Below are 23,319 nucleotides of genomic sequence, written 5' to 3'. Positions count from 1 at the left end.
AAGATTTTCTCTGATTAATAGTAAATTTCCTTCACCTTAAGACATAAGAAACATGTTGGTGAGGAGTGAGGAAAATATCTAAACAATGCCACTGAGTCAGAAATCAAACGGCCTTAATCCAGAGTCAGTACTACTAGGAACCAGGGAATGGCTTGGTACATGTTGTCATGATGATTTTTATCTACTCACCTAAAGTGTTAGTATTCACTCAAAGCACTTTAAAGATCATGCGGCCTCTAGCTCCTTTCTCCTTAAAGTGACTACCTCTTTTCAGTTGTCCAACTTGGAAGGGTTACTGGAGTTTCCTGGGAGCAGTATAGCTAGACACTAGGGCCAAGACACTGAAATGTTAGAAAGATATTTGCTGCTTCAGACTGCAAAGCCAAGAGCTGAATTCTAACCAAGATTTCTAATAAGTTGCTGGGGGTGGGTGTTAGTGCCAGTAATAGATTTTTTAAAAAGAATATTTGATATTGGCCCAAGGAAAGGACAATTTTAAACTTCAAGATAAAAATAAAAATTGATAAGTATATGGAGCCAAAATATCTGCTTCTAGTAATAGCAGGCAAGGAAGTTTAGAGCAACTATTCTATTCAAAACAAACTTAAAAAGCACCAAAAAGCTTAAAAAAAAAAAATTGGGATTGCCATATGTACATTACTAATAAGAAAAAAAAATCAAATTGTACACTTTAAATATATGCAGTTTATTGTATGTCAATTGTATCTCAATAAAAGTTCTTAAAGAAAAAAAAAAGCAAGGTATTTATTATCCGGTCAAAATGTTGGAATAAATCAGAAACCAGAAAGGGTTAAGTCTTATAGTGACCTGTTACCTGAGAGCATTTTCCCATTTGGAAACAAAAGGTTAAGAAATTGAGCTTTCATTTAGGTTGTTTATGAGACTAAGAGGACAAAATTTAAAACACAGGGTCTCACCTAGGTGGAGAGTCCACCTAATATACTAATCTTCTGAATGGCTCTGTTGTCAGGGAAAACTTGAACCAGAAGTACACTTCCTCTCATATGAACTTGTAGCCAAGATGCTCACACTCTGGATGAACTTGAAAATGTTCTCAGACTGGTAGGGACTCCCAGACAGTTGAAAGAAGTAAACAACAATCTTCTCAGTTAGCATGGAGCTTTATTCTAAGTCTCAGATTATTTCTACAACTAATTTTTCAAATACAAAGATTACTGAGCACATACAGAAAAAAACAAAAATGAAAAGCAGCAGAAGAAAGAGAAAGAGATCGGAATGACTGAACAAATATTAAAAACAAGTATTATATTTACTATCTTTAAAGAAATAAAAGACATGCTTTTAAATATCTGCAGGAAATTATAACAAGTAAAAGAGTAAGCTTGAAAAATAACCAAATAGAAATTCTGGAACTAAAACAAAAAACTAACCCAAATTAGGAACTGGATAGGTGGATTTAACTCCAAATTAAACATTGCTGAAAAAAGAATTAGTGTGTAAAAAGGTATATCAGAAGAAGTTACCTAGAACTTTGCTGCTCAGAGTATAAGATAGAGGTATTATTTAAGGTCAACATGGCTGAAAATTTTCCAGAAAAAAATGAAAGACACTATCCCATGGCTTCAAGAAATCCAAAGAATCCTGATCAAAATTAAAAAACAAAAAACCTCATACCTAGGTATAGCATAATTTAGAACTGCAGAAAACTAAAGACAAAGAATATCATCTTCAATACTCTGTAATAACCTATATGGGAAAAGAATCTGGAAAAGAATGAATGGATGTATATGTATAGCTGAATCACTATGCTGTACACCTGAAGCTAACACAACATTGTAAATCAACTATACTCTAATAAAATTAAAAAAAAAACATCATCTTAAAGTTAGCCAGAAAATCAAAGATAACAGAAACAAGAGGTAACAATGATTGACTCAGATAAGTAATTATCATTCTACCAAACATAGTTTTAATTATTTATTTGATTTGTTTTAAAGGCGCTATATGGCCTATGAAAAGTAAATTAGTTATTATTAATCTAAGAACTAGAGTCAGAATGTCTGGGTTCAAAGCTTTGCCTACAACTAACTAACTACATAATTGTGACCCATTCACATAGCTTTTCAACTGCTAACAGTACCTTCCTCAGAGGCTTGTATGATGTCTAGATGAGGCAATGTGAATAGAACACTTACAGTGTCTAGTATGTAGACACTACTCAATAAATGTTAAGTATCATCATGAATATTATTTTGTAATATATTTTAAACAATATCATTTATTTTCATTTTATAGAGCATAGTTTTTACAGGTGATTCTTTAAAAAGGCTGAGACATGTTTTTTTCAGTGCATACATTAGCACAATATTTTATTTGTGAGGGATATAAACATATTAAATATGCCCTTGGTGGACATGTAAAAAATGCTCTGAAAACTGCATATCACCATGAAAATAGTTGTAATCTAATTTATGCCACATAAAATTTCCATGGGATAAGAAGTAATATAATCATTGTACAGATAATAATAACATGCTTATACTATGCTCACCATGTGCCAAGTCCTGTTCTAAGTGCTTTAAATGTATTATCTCACTTCACAACAACCTTATGACATAGGTACCACTATAATCTCCATTGTATAGAGCATGAACTTGAAGTATAGAAAGGAGTCAGTCCACATAAGGGCTCTGAGTTAATCCTTGACCACCTGGCTTGAAAGTTTGCACTTTACCTTAAATGAGTAAACCAAGCCCTAGAGAGTCTTCCAAGAAAGTGTTGAATGGAGATTAGATTTCAGTTCTGTTGGTATTCCAGAAGCATGCCAGTATACTGCTCATCTAGAGGTTTATAAATGGTCCCAATAAGCCTTTTTAGATCATGCAAAAAAACCAAGAAGCTATAAAATAGTACTGAAAGTTAGCAATTCAAAACGTTTAAGTTGTTATATACCTACTTCTTTCTCTTTGTTTCCTTACAGACCTACCTTTCCTTTTTTTTTTCTTCTCCCTAGATTATGTTTTTGTTCAAAATTGAAGCGAGTAGGCCCTGGTAAAATGTGTCAGTGCTCTTTAAATGAAATCTGAAAATAGTTATGAATTAGGGAAGGATTTCACAGTAATATCTGAATAATGGATCAGTAATGCTTTTTTTAGTTTGATGGAATTTCTGTGTAGAACAATTTTAAAATACTATTTTCAAAGTAGTTTCAAGGTCATTGGATAGAAAACTCAAAGAAGGGAAACTAAAATGTTGCTTTGTCCAACGTTAAGAACAGTCCACTATGCATATATGTGCATTATGATGGACTTTATAAGAGTTGAGGAAGTTGAATTTAAAAGAATTTAGACAAAATGAGAAAGAACATGATGGAGGTGATCAAAAGAAGAAACTTTTACTCAATTAAACATCTGGAAAGAACCCTAGAGAAATAGAAAGAATATAACAAAAGAACAAAAAGGAATCAAGTTGTATGTGTTTTAATGGTGTGAATTGCTACTAAGCACTTTTCTTGCTTATGATTGCTAGCTTTACTATTCATTAAGTTCTTATTTCTGACAGAGGATGATGGTTCATTATCTTCAAATAGCAAGAAGAACATCAGGCCTGACATGTCCTAGGCAGTGAGAAAGTGGTCAATTCCAAAAAGCTTGTTTGTCCCTCCCAGGCAGTCATCAGGCCATTAGAGAAGGGGAAAAGCAATACTTTCTGCTCTGCTTGGCATCTATTTTGCTTGTTCTGAAAGCAAAAAATGTTAGCTACATTATAATCTGACTTGGCCTTTACTTAACATTTGCAGGGGGAACGTGACAATAGCTTTAGTGGTAAGCACAATTGATAGATCTGGTAACTTTCTTTTCCCAGGTTTTTTTTTTTTTTTTCCCTAAGTCATTAGTCAGTGAGAGCCCTCAGGACAAAATAGTGGGGTAGAAATTTCAAATGGCAATGATTCATAAAATTTCTTTCTTGTGGAGCTCTTGTTTTGCTTTCATTTATGCCTAGTTAGCAATCTATTATTGAAACCTTTTTTTTTTTTTTTTGAAGGCAAACACTCATAGTACCAAAACAGTTAAGTATGGCAAGAAAAGAAGAGTGATACCTTGTCTTTAATCTAGTCTCTACATGAGTCATGGGGCCTATATTTTTTAATTTTTTTTTTTTAATTTTTTTTTTTGGGGGGTACACCAGGTTCAATCAACTGTTTTTATACACATATCCCCGTATTCCCTCCCTTCCTTGACGCCCCCCCACCTCGAGTCCCCCCCACCCTCCCCCTCCCAGTCCTCTAAGGCATCTTCCATCCTCGAGTTGGGCTCCCTTTGTTATACAACAACTTCCCACTGACTATTTTACAGTTGGTAGTATATATATGCCTGTGCTACTCTCTCGCTTCATCTCAGTTTCCCCTTCACCCCCCGCCCCCTCCCAAACCTTGAGTTCTCCAGTCCATTCTCTGTATCTGCGTCCTTGTTCTTGTCACTGAGTTCATCAGTACAATTTTTAGATTCCGTATATGTGAGTTAGCATACAATATTTGTCCTTCTCTTTCTGACTTACTTCACTCTGTATGACAGACTGTAGTTCTATCCACCTCATTACATATAGCTCCATCTCATCCCTTTTTATAGCTGAGTAATATTCCATTGTATATATATGCCACATCTTCTGTATCCATTCATTTGTTGATGGGCATTTAGGTTGCTTCCATGTCCTGGCTATTGTAAATAGTGCTGCAGTAAACATTATGGTACAAGTTTCTTTTGGGATTATGGTTTTCTTTGGGTATATGCCCAGGAGTGGGATTACTGGATCATATGGTAGTTCTATTTGTAGTTTTTTAAGGAACCTCCAAATTGTTTTCCATAGTGGCTGTACCAACGTACAGTCCCACCAACAGTGCAGGAGGGTTCCCTTTTCTCCACACCCTCTCCAACATTTGTGGTTTCCCGATTTTGTGATGATGGCCATTCTGATTGGTGTGAGGTGATACCTCATTGTGGCTTTGACTTGCATTTCTCTGATGATGAGTGATGTTGAGCATCTTTTCATGTGTTTGTTGGCCATCTGTATGTCTTCTTTGGAGAAATGTCTATTTAGGTCTTCTGCCCATTTGTGGATTGGGTTATTTGCTTTTTTGGTATTAAGCTTCATGAGCTGCTTGTATATTTTAGAGGTTAATCCTTTGTCCGTTGTTTCATAGGCAATTATTTTTTCCCATTCTGAGGGTTGCCTTTTAGTCTTGTTTATGGTTTCTTTCGCTGTGCAAAAGCTTTTAAGTTTCATGAGGTCCCATTTGTTTATTCTCGATTTTATTTCCATGATTCTAGGAGGTGGGTCAAAAAAGATCTTGCTTTGATGGATGTCATAGAGTGTTCTGCCTATGTTTTCCTCTAGGAGTTTGATGGTGTCTGGCCTTACATGTAGGTCTTTAATCCATTTGGAGTTTATTTTTGTGTATGGTGTTAGGAAGTGTTCTAATTTCATTCTTTTACATGTTGCTGTCCAGTTTTCCCAGCACCACTTATTGAAGAAGCTGTCTTTTTTCCATTGTATATTCGTGCCTCCTTTGTCAAAGATAAGGTGCCCATATGTGTTTGGGCTTACTTCTGAGTTCTCTATTCTATTCCATTGATCTTCCTTTCTATTTTTGTGCCAGTACCATACTGTCTTGATCACTATGGCCTTGTAGTATAGTTTGAAGTCAGGAAGCCTGATTCCACCAACTCCATTTTTCCTTCTCAAGATTGCTTTGGCTATTCGGGGTCTTTTGCGTTTCCATACAAATCGTAAGATTTCTTGCTCTAGTTCTGTGGGGCCTATATTTTTAAAGCAAGCAAGAAAGAGATGAGTAACAGTCACCTCCAGAGGTCACTTAACTTGCTCAACTTTTTCACTTGTGTGTATTAATATTTACCTCAGTGAGCATCTATCATATGCTACATATTTCACTAGGTACTGAGGAGACAGTGCCAAATGAGACATATATCATACCTAACATAAGAGAACTCACAGGGAAGCTGCTGTATAAGGAAGCAATTGGGATGCAGTGTGATCCAGTCTTCAGTATGTGCACTGAAAGTGATGACCAAAGGGGAAAGTCATCAACATCCCAAAGAGGGTGGGACAAGAAGGAAAAGACTTCATAGGAAAAGAGGTGTGCTCTGCTGGGCCTTTGAGGATGATTTGAAAGGTGTTTGCCAGACAAGCGAGGTGCAATGTGGAGACATCTGAAGCACAGAGCAAGAGCTAATGAATGCAAGAGAGAACACATGGAGATCAAGGCAGAGTGAGCACTGCAGAATGGCAGGAGCAGAGGAAGTCAGGGGAAACCGTGGGCAGGAGGCTAGAGAAATGGCAGAGAGTGATGCTGAAGATCTGTCTGGTTTTAGAAAATAGATGGTAGACATACATTTGTTTTTAAAAGGGTGTTCAAGAGAAAACTTGAGTCAAGGTAGATATAGGATATCTAACAAGCTATTGCATTTTTCCTTTAAAAGAAGAAAATATTACTTTCCTGCATTCTCTTGAATGCTATTCTGTCCTCCTGATTTTCTCCAATTTCATTCTACCTGTTCTTAAGGACTCTGACACCGAAAGATTTCTCTAACTATCCCAGCCCACATTTTCCTTTCTTCTCTGAACCCCTAATTATCTGAGACACTCCTTTGATACTAGAATCCTAGGGCTTTTAAATAAGTCTCTAAGTTTACAGATCAAGAAAATAAAGCCCAGAGAGATGAAATCACTTGCTGAGGGTTTTTGACATTCTGTCTTAGATTTCTAGTTAACATTTTATATGTGCAAATCTTGTCTCTCCAACCAGATTATAAACAAGTAAAGGGGCAACTTTCACTTTATTAATTTCTCCTTTCTAGTCTACAAACTTGACTAATTGCCTATATAATAGGTTCTCAATATGAGTTTGCAGATTGATTAGCAGGGACACTTGCTTTCTCAAATACATTTCCCTTAGAAAGAAAGAAAGAAAGAAAGAAAAGAAAAAGGGGTCTTTGAGTATCAGATAAAATAAACTAATATTCACTATTAAAAAAAATAAAACCCATCACACTTTACCTCTCTGCCTTCAGAATCGCCTGTTTCTACACTTAGCAGAAACTGTTGTCTTTGGGGCGGAAATAAAGGGGACTTAGGATACATCACGCCTCCATTATCTAGAACATTATTGTCCCCCTCCCAGCCTGTCTTTGCAATGAAACATCAAGATGACAAACACGATCTCAAGACCATTCATTATCCACCTGTAAATTACTGTCAGGTTCGCCATCTCTTGCTTTCACACATACTAAATGTTGACCTAAAAAAAAATGCACAATGTGAGAGTTGTAAGTTTAGTTTTATCTGGGGCAAAATGAGGACTGCGGCCCAGGAGACAGCATCCCAGATAGCTCTGAGAAACTGTTCCAAAGAGGCAGGGGGTAAGGTCAGTATATATGTAATCTTGGTGAAGGAGGAGTGCATGCAATCAAACACATATTTTTGTAGAGGGTTTCTGCTACAGGAAGTAGACATCACCATGAAGGGATTTAGTGCTTTTCTAGATATGAGGACATGCAAGGATTGGCTCACAAAATCAGCTCCTGAAAACATCTAACTATCTGTAGACCTGTTCCGCCCATTTTCCCAAAGCATAGAGTGCCTCATTTCTGATCTCCACCCTGAATTCCCTTCCGTGGATGTTGAAGGTCAGCAGCTGCAGCAGCACATGTGATTTAATCCCTGTAGAGGTAGATGGCGAGTGCCCATGGCAAGTGCCAATTTGTAGTTGTCATGAATTTCAGTTGATTATTTCCATATTTCACTGTTGCTAAACGGCCCAGTATCATTTTCTGGGTCTCCCGTGTCACTCTTCTTCATTGAACTCTCCTTTAAAAACCTTGACTCTACATCTGTGTTCTTCTCAAGATGTCTTTTACATGAAAATAGCTCCCCCAGCCCATATTTCATCATAGATTTTAAAATATCTCTGCCCTAAGTGTTTTGCATGTGTGGTTGTCTTGTTTCTCTAGATGTTAAACTCCTTAGAACAAGAGATTATCAAGTCCAGTAAAACCACTACCTACTGGTTTTCAGGGAATGATTCTCTTTGCATCTTAACTTTGGTCATTGTGTTGTTTATTATCAAGTCTATTTTCCTAATTAAGCTTGCTCCTAAGAGGTTAGTTAAGACTTTTTCCGTCCCTGCAGGCATAGACTTGGAATCCACATTGTTTTTCTTGCTGGGCGTTAATATTTCTTTTATTTCATTGAACATGAATATATGGTGCTTTCTTGATAAAACGATTTTATTTTAAAGAGTTAATCCTCAAACATGGATGAATGTTTAAAAAATAAAAATTTAATTAGAAAATTGTGTATGAGAGGAACTAGATGACACTTTGCAAAAGATTTCCTTTTGTTTGCATTTGGTTACATTGACCAGACTCTGGGTTTTACACTGGCAGACCTGGAGACCTGATATTGTCATTCACTGAGAGTACCTCATATCTCAGGGGCAGACTCAAATTAAACAAGATCACAGACCAATATATAAAACTACAATGCCTATTTATTGATTTACAGTGAGAAAAATAGCTGTTACATGGACTGGAATGCTAATGCCAACTTTCTATTCCAGGAAACCATATAACAGCTCCTACTTGGGAAGCTAAATTATAATACCAAGATTGCTTGGTGAGCATGGGATCAGAACAGCAAGATTAAAATGTTTTGTGGCCATAAGCATTTTAGCGTGCCTCCCCATTTCCTTTATGTTATTCAAAAAATAAACAATATGAAACTATAAAAATGTGAAAAATCTAACAAAGTTTTGACATTCCCCATAATGGATACTTCCATAGTTTCATTGAAATTTCAAATACTGTTGCCGAGAAAAACCTGGCCTCTGTTCACGGATGCCGAATAGAAATACAGAGACAGAACTTTGGAGGAGAAGAAAGGAATAGCTTTATTACTTTGCCAGGCAAAGGGGGAACACAGCGGCTAGCTCCTCAAGAATTGTGCCCCCCTCTCTGGGGAATAGGGAGAGGTCTTATAGTTGGGGCTCGTGGTCAGGGGTAAGCGATAAGGATCAAGGCAATAGCACTCCTGCATTCTTCTGATGGGTTGGTGGTGGGCTAAGTAGGAGTCAGCATCATCAACCTTCAGGTCCAACTTGTCTGGGGTCTACATGCTTGTGGGCAGCATACCATTGTTAATCATTAACTTCTCACAGCTGGAGGGGGTTTCAACTTCTGCAAAATAGCTCAAAGATGTTGTGTGTATTGTTGCTGGAGAAACAGGACCTTGCCCCAAGGATGCGCGCGAGACCTGTTTCTCCCAGGTCTTGCGTATCCCTTCCCTTTATCAATTAACAACTGCTTGAATCTGCCCACTGGAACTCAGGGAAGGTCATGGAAGCTGAATGAAGGCTCTTTTCCTATAATCAAAGAAATAGGGGGCACAGACAGGCTTTGTGCCCAGGAGCCCCACAGGGCCCTGCTCGGTATCAATACTACATTTTTCAAAACTAATTTTTTTATGACTTTGCTTTGTTGGTGTCCTAAACTCATGATCTGTCTTTGGGGCTCGAAACAAGAGATGCTAGTTCTAGTGCTTGGAGATTTGATTACAATACACCTGGATGCAGCTGTTCTGAAGGAGACCAAAACTCTCCTCTGGACCCTGATTGGGTAGATGCTGCTAATGTTTGCAAAGTGACTCTTTTGTGCTTCCATACCTGACTCATCCCTTTCTGATTGACACATTCTTTCTTTTAGTTTGTTAAAGCATTCAATCAATTTACAGTCAAGGAAGGCTGATCTGAGAATATCCTGTCTAAGGAGAGTTTGCATATCTCTGATCTGCTCCACTGTGCATAAATTTCATAATATAGAGCTCATTCAGAGGTCAGCAACCCCCCCAGCAACCCCACCTCATAACAATCACTACTGAGAAGGGAGAAACTCAACTATATCCCCTTTCATAGGCAAGGCCAAAAGACCTGTTTAGGATAACAATTCTTATCTACAGATGTTATGCAGGGTGTGGTAACTTTAGCCTGGGGCACTTCAGTCAACAGCATAAATAACCACCAGCCTGAACATAGGCTTTTATGAATAATTAAATAATTAAAATTAAATAATTAAAAAAATACTCATTGAATGAAGAAATGAATAAATTTTAAGAAAAAAAATTTTTAAACCTTTAAAAAATAATAGCTAAATAACTAGCATTTTGCATGTATTGAACATTTAATGATGTAGATAGAATGTTAGATAGAAAGGCTGAGGACCTTTCCCTATAAAGTATTAATTACATGAGGAAAAATCATAATTTTATTGTGGAAAAATCTGGTAGACACCCTTCTAACCAAGTAAGGAAACACATGGACATCATATTCCTCCCGATATAATAAAGTGACAAGGACACATACATTTGTCGTACTCTTGCCAAACATGCATAACCTTAATCTAGTTGTGAGAATACATCAGACAAACCCAATTTGAGGGGCATTCTGCAGGGTAGCTGGCTCTTCAATAGCATTAGGATCATAAAATACCACGGAAGATTGAGGAACTGCCAGAGAATAGCAAAGACCAAGGAACTATGACAACTAAACAGAATGTGGGAAATTGGGTGGATCCTGAAACAGAAAAAGAGGTATTAGTGGAAGAATTGGTGATATTCAAATAAGACTTGTAGATTAGATTTAGTGAATCAGTGTTAATGTCCTTGTTTTGATGATTATACTATGGTTACATAATATGTTATGAAGAAGAGAAGCTAAGTGAAGTGTATTCTGGAACTCTGTACTATTTTTGTAACTTTTCTGTAAATCTAAAATTATTTCTAAATATTAAGTTAAAAGAGAAAGAGTAAGACAAGTTTCATGGAGAAACAAACAAGTTTATGTATGTAATTGAAGCAAACATATCTAAATTTTTTTTTTTTGGAAATAACATCTAAACAATGTTTAATTTCTGTCACATATTAATGCCAAAAAGCAATTCCTCCCTCCAATGCCTGTGGTAGCTCCTGGAAGCCTTTGCCACCTCCACTCATTCAGAGTTGTCATACACACTTTATATTTTCAAAATGCACTTCTCAAATTGTGATTAAAATGCCCATGGTTAAAATAAATCAAAGATTACTGAAGATTTTTTTATGCAAAGTAAGTTTCCTCCTCTAAGCATTTGTCATCTTCCAGACTTCCTCTCCAATCACTCATTTAAACTCCTGTAGCATTTACTATAGGTAGTCCCTTCTTACCTCGAAACACTGTATCTTTTACAGTATTTATTTTAATGGTTTTAGGCAAAATCTCTTGGCTTCTTACCATGATAGATAGATTAGTTTTAGCTTTTTACATGAGCTTTTATATCCCCTCCTCAGTGTTCCAGTAAAATTATATCCCTGTTTAATTAAATCAATAGACAAAGATTAGAATACTATTATTATATAATTGTTGTTCACTTTAGAGTTCAGTCGTATGCCATGACCTTTTTTCCTTTTTTTTTTTTTGTATGACTTTTTGTGTTTCTTTCTGTATTTTCTATGTGCTTCTATTTTTTCTTTTATCTTCAGTTGTTTCCCTCAATACCAATACCTGGTATTTTGTTGTGTTTTCCCTCTCTCTTTATTCTGAAGCCTCGGCCCCGGGACCATCAAGCTTCCTGCTTCCGTCTGACTTTGTTTCTCTCTAGCCCTGCTGCACGACTTTCCTCCTGGGCCTTCCCTCCCTGATCTTCGGCATGGAATCCACTGACCTTTGAATCTCATAACGTTATAGCTGAGTAATGATTCAACGGGCTTTAAATTCTAGGTTGAAAAAATGTTTCCCTTGGTATTTTGAAGAAATAGTCCCATTGTTTCCTCACATGCAGTATTACTGCCTCCATTTTAATTTTCTCTTTTTAAGAAATTACTTCCCAACCTTTAAGCTTCTCTGCCTCCAAAGGTAAGAGAGTCACCTCTTGGGTATCTTGAAATTTTATAATAGTCATGCAGGTACATATATTTATTACTTATTTTAATACTTGATATTATCTTCTAATCTGGAGAAGAATGCCCTCTTTCATCACTTCTGTGATATAAATCTCCCTTCCATTTCTCTACACTCCTTATGTGGAATCCCTGCTGCAAGTTGTAACTCTTAAAATGCTTCTCTGTGCTTTTATTTAAATCTCCCCCCCATACTTTTTAGCTAATTATCTTGACTCAATTTGCAGTTCTGATGAATTTGTTATTCTAGTAATTGTTTTTACTTTCTCAGAAACAGGTCTTGTTGTCTTGTTGTTTATTTACAATGGCAGCATTATCTAAATATATAGATAAAATGTCTTCTGGGCTCACTCTGCTCTGCATTGAATATTTTAATACTTAAGTTATCTATATTTCTTGATATATCTCCATTTTATGGGGTCATATTTTCTTGTTTATTCATCTTAAATCGTTTTTAATGTCTTGGCTTTCATCACATATCACAGGATACTTGCTTATCCGTTTGTATTTAGAAAGCAGACCAAAAAGAAGCTGACTGGAGGATTTGTAAACATTTGCAGGGCTTGTACTTTGATGGGTTTGCCTCAGAGTGTATAGGCAAAAAGCTGTTCATGATTGGGTGGAAGCCTACAATGCTAGATTATGGTCTGTCTTTCCTCTCTAGGACCGATTCGCATTTCTTAAAGGGTTTTTTGTTCTTTTGCTTTTATTGTGCTTGTTGTTGTTTTCGACTTGGAAGAAGACAGCTGTGAGAAATTACGTTTGGAGGATTGAACAATTTAATTGTGTTTGAATTAATACCAGCCCTGTCTTCAGTATCATTTGTTACTCCAGCCTATCATACTACCTTACACTTATGAATGTCAGTGATCTCTGTGGTCTTAGCAGTCTGGCTGTCTCTCTCACTGAGTAAATCCTCCTTTTGATATTGTCTAGGCTTCATTTTCCTCTACCTCCTTTAGTAGTTACCTTTCTCCCTTAAGAACATGTTGAAATCTCTATCATTAATAGCTCTTTTCTCATTCTCTACACCATTGTTATAATGTTTTTTCCTTTACTCTGCTTTATTCTCATTTAATAGAGTTTAAAAGGCAGAAGAAATGTGGCCTATCTCAACTCTGCAAAAACTTGCTCTTCTAACTAGTAAAGAGAAGCACTGAAGAGTTTGTTGTAAAGCATCTGAAACACAGGGAGAAGTAGACTTGGCTATAAAGTGAAACAAAACAGTGGTAGCTAACCCAAAGCAGGTATTCTTAAACTTTTATGTTCACTAGGATCATATATAGGACTTTAAAAAAAAAAATAGCTGCCCAGACCTACCGAGCAAAAATGTTCAAGACCCTGGCCTTTACTATGACCACCTTAAAATATCAAATACAGTATATTTTCAAAACAACTTTTGGTGGCTGTAATCTGCTGGTTCCCGAAGCATATGCTTGGTTTACTGGACTCAGTACAAATAGAGTTAGTTGAAGATGCTAGAGCAAGGTGACTTCTTTGGTGTTTTATTGCCAAATAAAACATGAGCAGATAGAGAAGTCAGCATTATTTTATGTTACCAAACAATTTTTCAACAAGGAGTATAGAGGTCTTCATTTTTTAATTTGTCCTCAAAGCACTCTCAGATGGTATGAACCCAAGAGGAAACCCTCTCTCTTTAATTCACTTGGAGTTTTGCCCTTAAGGTACAGTAATTCATCCTGACCTCCAAGTCCAGCCACACCATGCGTAGGTGCCAGTGTGAATAGAGATTGGTAAATGACATTGGTCAGGGAAGATGATAAAGGGAATACAAATATTGAGAATACAAAATACAAAACTAATGATTTTCAGATATGCAAAGAGTTCTTGTTTAGAATCAGGTTAGTTTTCCTTCTTTTTCTTTAAGGAAAGACAAAATATATGGAGGTATATGATAGTAAAGGCTTAAATTGAAAAATAGTATGTGTTTGGATAGTACTTCACAACAGAAGTTTTTTTAATAGAAGCATTTGCTTTAAGTATTAGAAATCACTTTGCAATAATAAGGACAAAAATTTAAATTATTATTATCATTATTATTATTGTTGTTATTTTTACAGATCTGGAAACTGAGGCTCACATATTTTCCCTGAAGATCACATACATTTTGAAGAGTTGATACTATGACTCAAAGTCTATCCTTAAATCCTATTTTTCTCTCATCATATAACATTGACTCAAATTCATCAATCAGAAACACTGACTCCTCCTATAAATTCCCCACCAGTTCTGTGGTCTTTCCATTACCCTGCTGGCAATAATCTAGGCTATAATCTATCATGGAGGCACCACACTATCAAGCAGGCATTTGATTCCAGAATTTCCAAATATGATAGAGCTTAGAGGATCAAGTTCATAATGAAGTATTGAACTTGTGAAGTGTCAGCTTATCTGTTTAAAATGCCCAGTTAATACTCTGCAGATTCAATTTCTATGAAGTGCTTAGTGGTAATTCCCAATTCCTATTCAAAATCCCAAATTTGAAAGCATCAAATTAGGTAATTAGGGATAAGTTAGATCTCCACAGCATAGTTAGAAACATCACTCTTTGACTAAGTGAAGTTGTAGGATATCTTTGTCATTGCTCAGAATTCTTTAAAATTAGGTGCAAGTCACTATGATAATTTTAGAATGATAGTATCAGCAGTCTTGGTGACAATAGACAACATCCATTAAATATTTTACCTTTCATTCCGGAGAAAGGAGGAATAGTATTTTCATTATAAAAATAGTACTAAACTTCCTAGATCTATAATTATAATTTGTAGCAGATGATTAAAATAGAAAAAATGGCTTTTTTTCCTATATAAAGAAGAGCTGTTAAATAGAAGCCTAATGGCATCTCTAACTATAGGGTAAAATATGAAGTAATAGGTACAAAGAGAGACAGATTTTAGCTTAATATAAGAAGCAACCACTCAGTAATGAAATAGGTTGTCTTAGTGAAATGGTGAACTACTCATCGCTACAGATATTCTCTGCAGGGGCTTGGAAAGGTTAGGTCCTAGTGTGGAAGGTTTGGTTAGGCCCTTCCTACTCTGTGATATTGTGTTTCCAATAGTTACCTTCATGCCAAGTAATCTTAATGACCCAGGAAACTGTTATGCCCCTTCTATCTTCCTCTCTTATAAAGAATTACTGATGTATAATTACTTGTGATAATTACTTATATATAAGAACAATTCTTCTTGATATTAAATAATTTTTAACATCAATGAGATATGATTGATTTTAAAGATTTTCTTAAATGAGATTAACTATGTTTAAAAAAAATGGAACAGTTGTCTTTCTCATTTTTTATTATTGCAATTTTTTATTGCCTCCTAATCTTTTTAATTTCAGCTCTGATTAGAATATCCTATATAACTAAAGCTTCCCTTGTAATTCATAACAACAACCCTCCCTCCAATATCTGTATACACTTATAAGAAGCAGAAATGTCAGGTAAGTGCACTGCAGTCACATGGACCCTGTTGAGTTCTCTCTTGGGGCCCATCAACCTAAGAGAATTTAAAAATCTGCCTGGGACCTTTTCTTTTTACTAACTTGTATTTGGTGTAATGCCGATGGTATTGGTTACTTATAGAACATGACTTTTGAACTTAGTTTACAATTTCAGTCTACTCAAGCCTTGTTTTACATTTCTCAATGGAGTGCTACAGTCTGGGGTCATTATTCAGCATGAAGGGTGGGTCATCTTACTTTGGGTTTCCCAGTAGCAGAGATTGTGACAAGGATTCTAATATAATAGTTCACTTGAGAGGTGATCTCAGGATCCTAGCAGGGGATAAGTGAAACAGCATAAGATGACATCTTTCTTCAACCATATAGTTACAAACTAGGACAATTCAAACTTAATCCTACTGGGGAAATCTGGGAGTCAGTGCAGAATATAGTTATCTCACCTGAGGATGTAGAAGCTGGAGTATTTATCCACTAAATCCCTTTCTGTAATTTGTCCTGAGCTGATTCCAGGGGCATCAACTCTGCCACCTCTGGCTTGCTCTGGGCCTGTGGGTCTGCCCCTATCACTGAAAAAGCTCCTTTAGCCAGAAAGGCTGAATCGTTCCCAACAAACAGCTTTCAAGCAGGTAGAAATGAATGTCAGAGCACCGACTGTGCCTGCCTCAGTGGCCTGTCCTTTTGCCTGGAGATTAGTTTAAATCAGAAGTCTCATAAAGCAGAGACTGACTTGGAGTCATGATTGGATGGTACACTAGAGATGACTATGTCTCTCACAGAATGGTCTATGGGTACCAGGTATGAGAAATCTTGACAATAGAACATAGGAGGAAAAACAAAGGAAGCAGTGGTCAAACAGGTTAGAAAAATGCTGACTTAAACAAGCTTAAACAGCTTAAAAGACTGTGCCCTAATAAACACAGTAGATTTCCCAAAACAGCTTTTTCCAAACTTACTTGATATGCAGCATTTCCCAAACTAACTTAATCACAGAACCCTCTTTTTATGGCCCATCTCTTTGGGCTGATATTCGATGAAACACACTGTGAAAAATGCTGATCTAGTCCAGTCCTCTCATGTTACAGCTAAAGTGATTAGAAGGTCAGAGTCCTTGTGACTGGTCAAGGTCATGCAGGTGATTAGTGGTTAAGATGGGCCCTGGCCCAGAGCTCTTCATTCTATCCTGTTGTCACTCACTTCGGTTCAAGAAGCCCCTGGTGACCTACAGCTCCTGTTCTTGAACTGTTTTCAGATGGGAACTTAGCGAGTAATGATGACCTCTGGATGTCAAGGGAATCTATAGGCCTCCAGGGAAAATGAGTTCATGAAGCCCATCCAGCACACTTTGCAAGATATAGAATCATATGTGTCTGGGCTTGGTCAAGAGGTTTGGCATACCTATTCCTAGGGTTGTTTAAAATGGTGCATTTTTCTGCTATTCTGCTGAAAGAAAGGCAATGATATAAACTATCTGTTAGAGTAAATGGATAAGATTAGAACCTACTGAGGAGGCTGTTCCGTTTCCCTGATGAAAACTAGGAGTGGGTACCTACTGGTAACTCCCAACAATCAGCTCCTTACTTCAAAGTGCAGGCCTAGAGGGACACAGGCCTTGCTTGGCTTTTTCTAATAAGGGATACACAGGCCAGTACAGGCTGGGATGCTGTCAGTATTTCCTCAGAGGACATAATCTGCCCCAGCTAGAGATTTAAAGAGCATAAGAAGACGTCCAGTGGTCCTTTCTTTTTCCTTAGTAAGACCTGTATATATTTGGGGCATTTACTTGTGATAGGGATTATACTTGGCACTTTAATTTGGTTCATTTAATCATCACAACAACAGTGTGAAGAAAGTACTGTTATTCCCTTTTTTGTTAGCAAACTGAGGCTCAGAGAAGCTATTCAACTTGCCCATGGCCTCCAGCAGGGAGCCAGAGATTCCATTCCAGAAATGGAAGCCCAGGCAATTTTAGCTCATGTGCCCTTCTGCTTAGGAGACTGCATTGGTCCCTACTCATTAGTGTCACATTCTCAATGAGAAGACAAAAAAGTCAAGAGAAAATGAAGCAAATCCAGTTGGTAAACTTGGTAAAATTAAAAGTGGCTAGTGACGGGAACAAGTTATCCCTTGTAAGAGAGCCAAACATCTCCTGCTCTCAAATTATACCACGCTGCCCCTGAGAAAGACATTGCAGTTTGATTTGCCAGATGAAAATGATAATGACCATGTTGTAGTCTTCTTTGCAGAGGGAAACTGAACCCTTTCACGTAAGGGAAGTATATATCCTCTGCTTATGGTCCTAGGGAATAGCAATGCTGGGATGTAGCTTTTAAAAAAATAGCTGTTCTTTAAAAATAAAAAACAAAGCTGCCCCCACACAAGCTTTAATCTGAACAGGTACAGTCAATGTTATTAAAATATGAAGCTATATGTTTGGAGACCAGAGAAATAAGAGGACAATAAATCAGACTTTCAGGCTTGCACAGATAGCTGAGGGATAAAGCATTTGGTATCGACTGTGTGCCTTAGATGCCTGATTGTGCTGGGTATAGTTTCAATCAGTGAATAATAGATAGAGAGTGGACACAGAGATAAAAGGGGGGGATAGAGAATAATTTTTAAAGAGCGTAACAGTTCCACAAAACTCAAGCAGAAACAATGAGAGTTCTTAGGGAAAGGGTAAGATAAATGGCAACTTTGGGGTATTCTTAACCGTAAATGATACTCTTCTGCAAAACAAGGACAGAATCGGGCTCAATAAATGCCATGACAATATATAGCTTTGCCCTGGTTCTTTGGCTGCCTGGGGAGCAAATGAGTCAATGTGAGGTGTTCTCTTTAAGACCCCCACAGTGTCTTATGCCTAATAGATTCAATAGATGGAGATGAGGTTTTTAATGACTGGGAACTGGGCCCCCGGAGGGCTAGCTAGAGTGGAGAGGTTTTGCCCTCTCCCCAGGACATTCACATTTGAGAGAGAAGAAAAGGGTGTCAGACAAGCAGGGAGTTGATGGTGCTGTGGTAGAGTGCAGGGGAGGAACAGTAACAGAAATGTATTTCAAACCCTGACTGTGGGCAACTGAAAGGCATCGTTTGTGCTGAGTGGGTTGTGCAAGGGGACTAAGGTCATCAGTAATAGCTGAGGAAGGAGGTTTTGGACTAGAGGAGAGTTGGGTGAAATGGAACAGATGGAGGCTGTGTTAAGCACTGAGGTCACATCAGCCCTAAGGAGAGAAGTTGGCATGAATTATGTTGCCACATTGCAAGTGCAAATATGTGATTGCTTAGCAAATTAAAGAGGTAATGAATGAAGGATGGATTGGAAGGTGGAAAGTTGAAGTTGCCAGAGTTATCCTATATCATTTAATCACACTGACATTTCACAGGCAAGAAAAAAATGTGATCAAGGGACAGCATGTATCAGTGCAAACAGCAAATGAAGTAAAGTGGGCACAGCTGTTTACTCCATAATACCTGTGTGAAAATGGGCAAATTATTTATCCCTTCTGTATCATTTTCCCCCTCATTTATAAGTTATGATTTTTACAACACTATATAACACAAAGGGTCAGAACTAGAGGATTACTCTAAACACAGTGCAGTTGTTATTACTATTGAAGTTAATAATTATAAGCAGAATCCACTATTATTGAAGTGGAATTGTTTTTAATGCAAGAGAAGTGAATCCTATTTGCCAGTATATATGATGTAACAAAAGCATAAGAAAATTATATCAAGGGTGATATTTACTGGGAAGAAAGCAGAGGTTATGGGCCTAAGTTCTGAATTTCGATAGATCTGTGATTGAATCCAAGTTTTTCACTCACTAGTTGTATGATATTGATGTATACCTAAGTTTTATGAGCCTCAGTTTTCTTATCTATAAAATGAGAGTGATCCCTACTCTATCAATGGTTGTAGGTATTAAGTTGGATAATATCTCCTAAGCACATGGCATACAAAAAACCCTCAGTGAATGGTAGAGTATGCACCTTTTTCTGTGACTTGCTTTCATAATTATGGGGCTATGGAAGATGAGAAGAAATGGCCTGAGGCAGATAGAGAGTGGAGTACAAAATAAGTACACCTACTGACAATAACCATAAAATCAGGAAGACGTGTAGCAATCAGAACCAGGTTAAATATAAGCAACGAGTTCATACTGGTGTCATGTCTTCAAGACATAGTAGCACCTGTGATGGGAAGCATCAGGTTTGTGATTACCTCTTAAATTTCCCCTTTAGAAGAAGAAAGTTGAGGCAGGTCTGTGAAGATAGAAACCCACATCTGGAATACTACTGGGCTGGCCAAAAAAGTTCGTTTGGAGTTTCCCATAAGATGTTATGAAAAAACCCGAATGAAATTTTTGGCCAACCCAACACTTTACAAGTCTCTCCAGGACCAAATGGGTCCAAGTCTCTCCTAAAATAGCTCCCAATAACTCTCGCCTCTTGGTATTCACACTGTGTAATCTTCTCTTGATTGTGGGCTGGGCCTCTAATATACTATAGACTATTGTAAAAGTGATAGAATGTCACAAGATTAGGTTACAAAACTCTGAGATTTCTCTTGCTAGGATTCTCTATCTCTGGCCCTTTTAGTTTGCTTGCCCTGATGAGGCCAGCTGCTGTGTTGTGAACTGCAAATCCAGCCTGTCTTATATGATACAATTGCTTCAAATCTGGAGTAAATAGAATATCATATTGATATTAGAATCTTATGTTGTAGAGCACACATTAAGAAGCAATGTAAAAGTAAAAGGTTGAGTACCAGTTGTACCTCTAAAAGTTTGACTTATCATACCCATTTCAATGGGCTGTTGTAAGCACTTAATAAGCTAATGCATTCTAGTCTTGTTTATGGTTTCTTTCGCTGTGCAAAAGCTTTTAAGTTTCATGAGGTCCCATTTGCTTATTCTTCATTTTATTTCCATGATTCTAGGAGGTGGGTCAAAAAGGATCTTGCTTTGATGCATGTCATAGAGTGTTCTGCCTACGTTTCCCTCTAGGAGTTTTATAGTGTCTGGCCTTACATTTAGGTCTTTAATCCATTTGGAGTTTATTTTTGTGTATGGTGTGAGGAAGTGTTCTCATTTCATTCTTTTACATGTTGTTGTCCAATGTTCCCAGCACCACTTATTGAAGAGGCTGTCTTTTTTCCATTGTATATTTGTGCCTCCTTTGTCAAAGATAAGGTGCCCATATGTGTTTGGGCTTACTTCTGAGTTCTCTATTCTATTCCATTGGTCTTCCTTTCTGTTTTTGTGCCAGTACCATACTGTCTTGATCACTATGGCCTTGTAGTATAGTTTGAAGTCAGGAAGCCTGATTCCACCAACTCCATTTTTCTTTCTCAAGATTGCTTTGGCTATTCGGGGTCTTTTGCGTTTCCATACAAATCGTAAGATTTCTTGCTCTAGTTCTGTAAAAAATGCCTTTGGTAATTTGACTAGAAGGCAACCCTCAGAATGGGAAAAAATAGTGGCCTATGAAACAACGGACAAAGGATTAACCTCCAAAATATACAAACAGCTCATGCAGCTTAATACCAAAAAAGCAAATAACCCAATCCACAAATGGGTGGAAGACCTAAATAGACATTTCTCCAAAGACATACAGATGGCCAACAAACACATGAAAAGATGCTCAACATCACTCATCATCAGAGAAATGCAAGTCAAAGCCACAATGAGGTATCACCTCATACTGGTCAGAATGGCCATCATCACAAAATCTGGAAACCACAAATGTTGGAGAGGGTGTGGAGAAAATGGAACCCTCCTGCACTGTTGGTGGGACTGTAAGTTGGTACAGCCACTATGGAAAACAATTTGGAGGTTCCTTAAAAAACTACAAATAGAACTACCATATGATTCAGTAATCCCACTCCTGGGCATATACCCAAAGAAAACCATAATCCCAAAAGAAACTTGTACCATAATGTTTACTGCAGCACTATTTACGATAGCCAGGACATGGAAGCAACCTAAATGCCCATCAACAAAGGAATGGATACAGAAGATGTGGCATATATATACAATGGAATATTACTCAGCTATAAAAAGGGATGAGATGGAGCTATATGTTATGAGGTGGATAGACCTAGAGTCTGTCATACAGAGTGAAGTAAGTCAGAAAGAGAAAGACAAATATTGTATGCTAACTCACATATACGGAATCTAAAAATTGTACTTATGAACTCAGTGACAAGAATAAGGACGCAGATGCAGAGAATGGACTGGAGAACTCAAGGTTTGGGAGGGGGCGGGGGGTGAAGGGGAAGCTGAGACGAAGCGAGAGAGTAGCACAGACATATATATACTACCAACTGTAAAATAGATAGCCAGTGGGAAGTTGTTATATAACAAAGGGTGTTCAACTCGAGGATGGAAGATGCCTTAGAGGACTGGGAGGGGGAGGATGGGGGGGACTCGAGAGAATGCAAGGATATGTGTATAAAAACAGATGATTGAACTTGGTGTACCCCCCAAAAAAAAATAATAAATTAAAAAAAAAAAAGAAAAAAAAATAAGCTAATGCATATCGAAGTGTGTGATGTGGGACACTAGCTTTTTTTTAAGTTTATGGTGTTCAGGTTTTTTAAAGTAACATTTTACCAGAAGTCAGAAGGATTTCTGTGCTTCAAATCATTTCTAGTTCTCTTGTCTCTGCCACAGTTTGCCTTGTCAGGCTGCAAAATAAACCAAGCAATATTTATAGTACACCAAACTAGACAGAGGAAATAACTACACCAGAAAGAAAAAAAGTTCCCAATTTAAATTTCCGTTAAAAGGATAAAATATCCCCAAATTCTTTTAGATTATGTATATTTATTTCCTTTTTACTGTGTTTTTCCCATGTTAAATTGAATTACAATTTTTTGGAATAAAAGAAAAAAATGAAAATAAATATTAAAAAAGATGGTTCATATTAACTACCATTTTGACCCTTAGGAAGTCAAAGTTTATTTGGTAAGAAAAGGAGAAAACTCGGCATTTGTCCATGGAATATGTATCAGGGATCAGTGATGAATAAGACTTATCAAATGGAGGATTATGACCTGGAAGTAGTCATGGAGAGTGTAGCTCTCCACTTATTTGGAGGTTAAAAGTAGCCAACCTGTTTTGCTGAATAAATATTAATCCAGAGCTGTACCAACACTGTACTAGGGGCTTGGGTTACGTCACTAAACAAAATGAAGACTCTTGCCCTCATAGCACTTATATATAGACATTAAACATAATAGATAGCAAACCATAGGGTATTAGAAGCAGTATAACAAAATACCAGGTAATTTGGGCATGTCTCGTATTTCCCCTGTGATTTTTTTCCTTTTAAGCATTTAGGGTTACTGAAAGGATTATCACGTTGTGACACAGTTAATCTCCTTTGGTGCTAGTGTGGTGTTAGAAATTAAGTCCTCAGGAACTACTCATATAGACTCAGGATATGAGGGAATTTTAGAGGTATGGTAAAATCATTATAGAAATGAATATAGTAATCTTTGAAAATCTTTGAACATAAAATAATGGTAGTCAATTTATCTAGAAGTAATACACCTCTGGGAAAACTGGGTTGGCATGTGCAAAATCACATAATAATTTTTAAACATATTTATGTTAATACACTATTTTATGATGAGGAAATGGGAAATCAAACAGAAATCAAAATAAGATTGATGACAGCAAAATTGCTTTCCAAACCCATAGGTTCTGAAATAGTAAATGACCTCTGTAGGTAGAGCTACTTCCATTATCCATGTACGTCTAAAGTTTAGTCTGGGCTTTTCTTCCAGGAATCCTAGATACACATTAACCTTTTCTAAACCAAACAATTTATCAGTCAAGGTTTTGTT

Source organism: Hippopotamus amphibius, chromosome 7 (genome assembly GCF_030028045.1).
Source record: "Hippopotamus amphibius kiboko isolate mHipAmp2 chromosome 7, mHipAmp2.hap2, whole genome shotgun sequence".
Lineage (NCBI taxonomy): Eukaryota > Metazoa > Chordata > Mammalia > Artiodactyla > Hippopotamidae > Hippopotamus > Hippopotamus amphibius.
The sequence above is the reverse complement of the archived record's forward strand: the minus strand, read 5'-3'. Positions refer to the sequence as shown.